We start from the raw sequence: 6,951 nt of genomic DNA on the forward strand, positions 1-6,951 counted from the left end.
GGGGGGGTGAGGCGTCGCGAACCAGCGGGTGGCGAGCGACCGAGGTCTCTGCCGCCCAATGAACGTGACCAGACGGGGACACGCGGCCGCGGGTCCCGCCGGGTGGGGCGGCGGCGCGCCGTAGCGACGGCCCTCGCCCTAGGCTGCGGATCCTGCCCTGCGCCCCGCCTTGTCGTCCGCCTGGCAGACGAGAAGGCCTGGGCTAGGCTAGGCCCGGGGAGCATGGGGGAGGTGTCCGATTGCCTCTGCCCTCCCCACGCGGGCTGCCCTCGCCACCTGTCCCGGAGAGAGGAGACACTTGCCCGCCTGCACGCCGACGGGCTGCCTTACCTGATTTCTCGCCGCCCGCCCCCGAATCTGGCTTCCCCTCCTCAGCAGAAAGGCTTCCCTGGGCCTAGAAACGCTTCTAGGAAACGGGTGGACCCCTGGGACCCGGCCGTCAGAGCCCGAAGCCCTCTCGCGGGCTCTCCCCCGCGCGCTTTTGGAGGCTTGCTCGGCCTCCTGACCTGTCCGCTGAATGTCAGCGTGGGAACCCGCAGGGAAGGCCAAGCCCAAGCGCCAGAAGGTGGGACGCCGAGCATTGGCTCCTCAGGCCCAGCCTCATACAGGTGGGGGGAGGCAGAGAGCCCCGCAGCAGAGCAGCAGGCTTCCCAGATGCACCCCCTAAAACCGACCCTGCCCACTGAGCATGCCCAGCTCACTTGGAACTACAAGTGGCTAGGCAAGCGCAAGTGGACCCAGGGAGGGCGCAGATGGGGTTCAAATGGACCCCATTTCTTTAAGACCTTTCCTGCCACAACCTGTGGGAGTTTTGCAAATAAGGTTTCTACCTTGGTGTTGAAAAATACCCAGGGGAGGGTTGGAAAGGCCTTCCAAAGGAAGGCGGACAAATTAGTTTGAACCCAAATCGCAATGGCGGGTTTTTGTCAGCCAATTACTTATTAAGTCAATTTCTTTAAATGCGGCAAAACTATTGTAATTGACATAAAGGAATGTGTATATTGATTGGGTCCCAAACTCAGTAACTTCAGGAAAAGTCTCTACAGTGAAACAGTGGTTTTCAACCTTGGGTACATATTAGAATGGAAAGGGGGATATAAAATGATCAAGCGCAGGTTCCCACTCCCACATCAAGTGAATCTTGATCCTGGAGATCCTTACATTTTAAAACTGGCTCGCAAAGAGTAGCCAAGGGAGCCAGCAGCCAGCAGCATCACCTAAGAACTTAGAAATACAAATTCTCGGCTTCACTCCCAACTACGTGATTCCTGAACTCTGGGGCTGGTGCCTAGCTATCTGATTTAACAAGCCCTTCCAGTGATTCTCTTGCACACTAAAGCTTGTAAACAACTGTTTAAAAGCTCCCCCAGTGATTCCAGTGAGAACCCCTGTATTAAACTAACGCTTTCACATTTTTTCAAATCCCAAACATTTGTCTAGAAGAGCAACGTTACACAGAAAAGGAATAATCTGGATGAATTGTGGTGCTAGTCCTAGATTTCCTTCCCACTAATTTTCCCAGAACAGATCAGTTCTTGGAAAATGGACCACCTATTTACTTTCGTACTCTGGTAGCCTAGCACAGTGCCTATAACATAACAGAGTTTGGTAAGTGTTTATTGATTTGAAATGAATGTTTAGGTGAAGGATTTGTTCCAGACCCTATCATGTCTACTGTTTATTTTTCCCACAAATTCTGGTCACCTTGCTAGCTAACAAGTCAGTAGGGAATCAGTTCTTAAGAACCTCTGACCATCCATAATAGTCTAAACCCAAGTCAGACCCTAATGGAATAGAATATGGTAGAAGATAGAGAATTTTGAGGGGTTGAGAAAAGTCAGAAGCATCGAACATGATTTCATTTGCCAAAATCGGGGCCCAAAGCAACCAGAGGAAAGCAGAAGGACACTAGACATGTGGTGGAATTCAGGAAAGGCACGGAAGGAAAAGGTATGTATGGGAGGGTTCAGGGGAAGAGAGATTAAGAAACTTAACCATGATAAGCCTACAGTTTACTCTGGATCTCCTTTTTCTAAGCAACCCACCTCTGTCTCCACTTCCCCATCCTCTATACATACACCTCATCTTAACTACAGCCTAGAAAAATAATTTAAAGATAGAAAATTTTTATAAAAGTTACTTCCAATTACTGCATAAAACATGGTAATTTGTCATTGTTCAGCATAACTTAGGCATCCACTTGTTCAAGACAAAAGTGGTAAAAAAAATTGTTAATTTTTAAGCATAAACACTAGATAATTTCAAAATGCAGGGGTTTATGATACTCTTCTTTAAGACCCACAGAAACTTATAAAACCAAAAATTATTCCCTATGTATTCCGTCAATATTTTCTAGAAGGAATACAATATTAAAGTAAAGTGTTCCTTTTAGCCTTTTACATGATGCTTTAAAACTTAGGATACTATTTATGAGTAACTAAAGTAGTTCCCTGTCTACTTCTGCCCCTTCATCTTGCTTAATATGACAAGAATTCAACTGCAAGTTTGGTTGCTGATTGGGTTATCTAACAGGAGTGTAACTTCCTATATGCTTAAGCAATTTCTTTTTTTTTTTTTTAAGCAATTTCTTTTTACTATTAATATAATTTGGTGGGGAAGGGAGGATAAACATTAATTTAGGAATTATTCTTCAGATTAAATATTACATTAGATCCACAAACAATAAAAAAAATCTTGCCTACACACATTTACTTGCTACAGCTTCTTTCTGCTCATGGAATTAAAACAAAAACAAACAGGTTGAGGGCTAAAAAGGGAAAAAACTTTGCGAGGGTGTAGGAGGGGAAGCACTTACCATAAGCAATTTAAAAACATGAAGTAATTATTTCAGCAGAAAGCAATCTACCAAAGACCAGTATCTCAGGAAAATTAAAGTCTTAAGTGTTTCTCCTTGTCATCATAAGCATGACTCAGCATTTGGAATGGAATTATGTTTACCGTCTTTCAGATTGAGGGTGTCAAATAACTTTGGTGCCACCTAACTCTTTTTCTTGTGTGCCTAAGAAAACTTCAGGACTGCCATGGGTTTTCAGTCTCCCATGGCTACCAAAATCTGAAAAGCTTTCCCTTCTTCAATATCATTCCTGTCTTACCAAAGCCTGAGTTTGCCCACCATTCATTTATCTTGCAATTGTAGTGTTATCAGAAGAATTTAGATTATTTCCTGTACACTAGTGTAACAAAATGAGCAAGTTCTTCCTTTCCCAAGCCTAGAGAGTAGCCTGCCTGCTGCTAGGAGATCTTAAACGCCATTGCTGGGGGTGAACTTTCCCCAATGTGGGGAGAACCTTCCATTGGTGATACTATCATGCACTTTTTATGACCATCTACCGTATGCCAAGGGTCAACTGTTTTAGTCCCTGCCCATTTCTAGAAAGAAATAAATTTTCCCCAAGTGTTCATTTGTCACCAATGTTCATAATAATATTTATGGAATATAAGGATTGAAAGGGGCCATAAATGTTATTAACTCCCACACTTCTTTTACAAACAATGAAACCACAGCCCCACGGTATTAAGTAACTTACCTAAGGTTACAGGATTAGCTAAACATATAGCCAAAATTAAAATGAGAAACCACTTGGTATAGAGAACAGTGTATGGGCTTCAAGTGAACCCTCTTCCAAGTTCTTTAACCTAAGTTCTCTAGTCTCTGAGGTCCTGTTTCCTTATCAGTGAGGACGTTAATAGTGAACAGTCATAACAGTGTTTACTCTGTGCCAGGGCCTGTGCTTACAAAGTTCCACGTAATCTTTAAGCCTCAGAATAGCTCTGAGTTTTTGGCTTCTTCATTTTATTTTGTTTTACTTTTACAAAAATGGGGAAAATAAGGCGCAAAATTGTTAAGTAACATGCCCAAGATAACACAGCTAGCAAATGACCACCCTGGGACTGAATGGGATAATATATATAAAAAGCCTGACATATAAGTTGTCAACAAAAGTATCACCAATTTCATTTCCTTTCCCTAAGGGTATAAATCAGAGGCATTCTGACTCTTGGTCCAAAATTGGGCCAAGACACCTTTAGTCTGAGCTCTGATTGCTAGGTATACTCACATATTTCTTCAGTTATATTATTTTAGTACAAATCTTCCTCAACTTATGATGTCTCAATAAACACATCATCGGTGGAAAATGTCGTACGTTGAAAATGCATTTAACATACCCAACCTACAAAACATAGCTTACCTAGCCTACCTTAAAGGTGCGCAGAACACTTACATGAGCCTACAGTTGGGCAGAACCATCCAACACAAAGCTTATTTTATAATAAAATGTTGAAAATCTCACGTAATGTGTTGAATACTGTACTGAAAGTGAAACACAGAATGGTTGAATGGGTCCAGAATGGTGGTTAAGTGTATCTGTTGTTCACCCTAGAGATTACCCGGCTGAAGGGGAGCTACATACAGCTGGCTGCCACTGCAGCATCAGGAAGGACGACTGGACCACAGACCACTAGTCCAAGAAAAAAAATCCACATTCAAAATTCAAAGTAAGATTTCTGATGAACGTTTACCGCTTTTGCATGATGGTAAAGTCAAAAAAATCATTGAGTCAAGCCATCCTAAGTTGGGGACTATCTGTCCTTTACATAATTTAAGAAGTACTGTATGTACCTATAATCCTATCTGTTGGTACCATAGTTACAAACATTAAGAAGATAACCAAACATTAAACAAAGACTACAAGTTGACCACTTACAAAGAAAAAAAACTGATACTAGAGTTTCTAAAAGATTAACAATGCTGTCCACAAAAATCTTCAAACAAATCCTTACACAGGACCAGACCAGTAATGTGGGGGCTTTGCAATTAGAGCAGCTCATTTAGTAGACCTCTGCCTACTTGTTATTTGAATTTTCAAAAGCAGAATTAGAGACATCTAAAAAGAGCCAACAGAAAATCTTCCCATTTCAGTGATTCTCAAAGAGTTAGGATCAAGAATGAGGTGAATATATGATCCTTGAAAAGATGAAATAAAAATACTAAATATACTTTTAAATGGGTACTTTAAGTTTTATTTCTGCTTTATAAGAATCTGGGAAAGTATTTTTAAAATAAATTTTTAAAGCATCAATATAAAGTGGCACTGGGAAACTTACTAAGATTTAAAGGCCTTGAGGGTAAAGGAAATGCGAACTCCTTCCTTAGGCAGACATGCACTGTGTTCCTAGGACAGAGCAGCCCTGAAAACAAGCTTTTTCAAATGTTGATGATGTAAATTGAATAATGTTGACTCTGGAACACAGCCTCCTATTTAAAAGCAGCAGGAAGGTTGTGGGTAAACAGAAATGTCCCAAGAAACTCATGCAGAGAACATGAGTAAGTATTAGGCTCCGATGTGGGAGCTGAACCAAAATGGAATATTGGGTTCTTCAGAGTAAATCTGGTGATGATTCAGTGCGTGGTGGCTGAGCCAAGGGTAAGCAGCCTGAGAAACCAGAGATTTGCTCAGTTCCACATCTGAATACCTGTTACATAACCTGGAAATGGCTTGATGATCAGCGTAAATGATTCAAATAAACTCAACCACTGGTTGTAATGCTATAAGGTGATTTTTTTGAGAAATGAATAAATCCAAATAGCAATAATAGAACAATAATAACAGTGGTCAGGGCTTATGTCTGTGCATGATTAGCTTTAAAATGAGAATGTTGTGTCTTAATTCAGCAGCCTGAAACACGTGGGCATTGACCTAATTTCTGCCAAGCCAAGAGGAAGGGACTTTACACACCAGATTTCCAGCCAGAGAGTAACAGGTGCTGTTCCCTCAGCAAATACCTTGGCCTCAAAAGTGAATCTCCATTCCTCCTCTATCAGCAAAAGCATCACGCGAAGCTGAAAAGTGAATGATAGGGAAGTAGAGAAATCTTTGTTCTGTTATCACTGGGTTCCATACGGAAGTTTGTTTTTTGAAATAGCTCTTTCCAGGGGGCATGAAACAGGAAAGACTGTTTCAACATAACTTCCATCAAGGGGAAATTTGACCATTTAATGGAATCTATTATTTTAAAATTCTCTAGACCACCCTATAAATAGATAATCCCCTTCCCTTTCTGACTAACTTTTAACCCTGGTCAGGTTTCTAAGAACTGAGACAAACCCGGCATGTGATAAGAAGCTAGAATCTGGTGTGAGGACATGTAAATTTTTTTTCTAGTAAATTTAGAGTATGTGTGTCCTAAAAATATCTTTCAATAGTCAAATGTGAAGGAAGACAATTCTTCCTGAGCGTGTGCTCTTCACTGTCAACGTGGTTCTCTTGTGGCTTTGAAATAGAGCGAAAGTCCTGCTCTCACAAGGCTGGCCTTCCTACCGTGAGTCTCAAAGTGCTGCAGGGTGAAAGTCTAGCTTCACCATCATTATGTTCACCCTAGACACAATTTATGTGCTTGGTTTTCAGCCAGATGAAAAGCAAATAGTTCCCAGGCCTAGGTGCTAAAGCAAAGACCTAAAAGCTATCCTGCGGTAGGCTGACTAGTGGCCTCCCTGGAACCTGTGAATGGTACAGGGTGCGGGGTGGGGGGCTTGCAGATTTAATAAAGGATCTCGATATGGAGACGTTATTCTGAACTATCAGGGTGGATCCCAAACACCATCGGGAGTATCCTTACAAGAGAAAAGTCATAGGGAGGTTTTACACAGACAGAAGAGTAAAAGACAATGAGATCAGGGATACAGATTGGAGTAATGGAGACACAGCCAAGAAAGGCCAGCTGCCACCAGAAGCCGGAAGAAGTGAGGAATTAATTCTCCCTTAGATCCTTCGGGGAAAGTGAGGCCCTGTTGACTCCTGGTTTTAGTCCAGTGATATTAATTTTGAACTTCTGGCCTCCAGAACCATGGGAGAAGATAGTCCTACTGTTTTAAACCAAGAAGCTTACGGTACTTTGTTATAGCAGCCATGGGAGACTAATACAGCTTCC

Source organism: Ursus maritimus, unplaced genomic scaffold (genome assembly GCF_017311325.1).
Source record: "Ursus maritimus isolate PB19 unplaced genomic scaffold, ASM1731132v1 scaffold_1, whole genome shotgun sequence".
Lineage (NCBI taxonomy): Eukaryota > Metazoa > Chordata > Mammalia > Carnivora > Ursidae > Ursus > Ursus maritimus.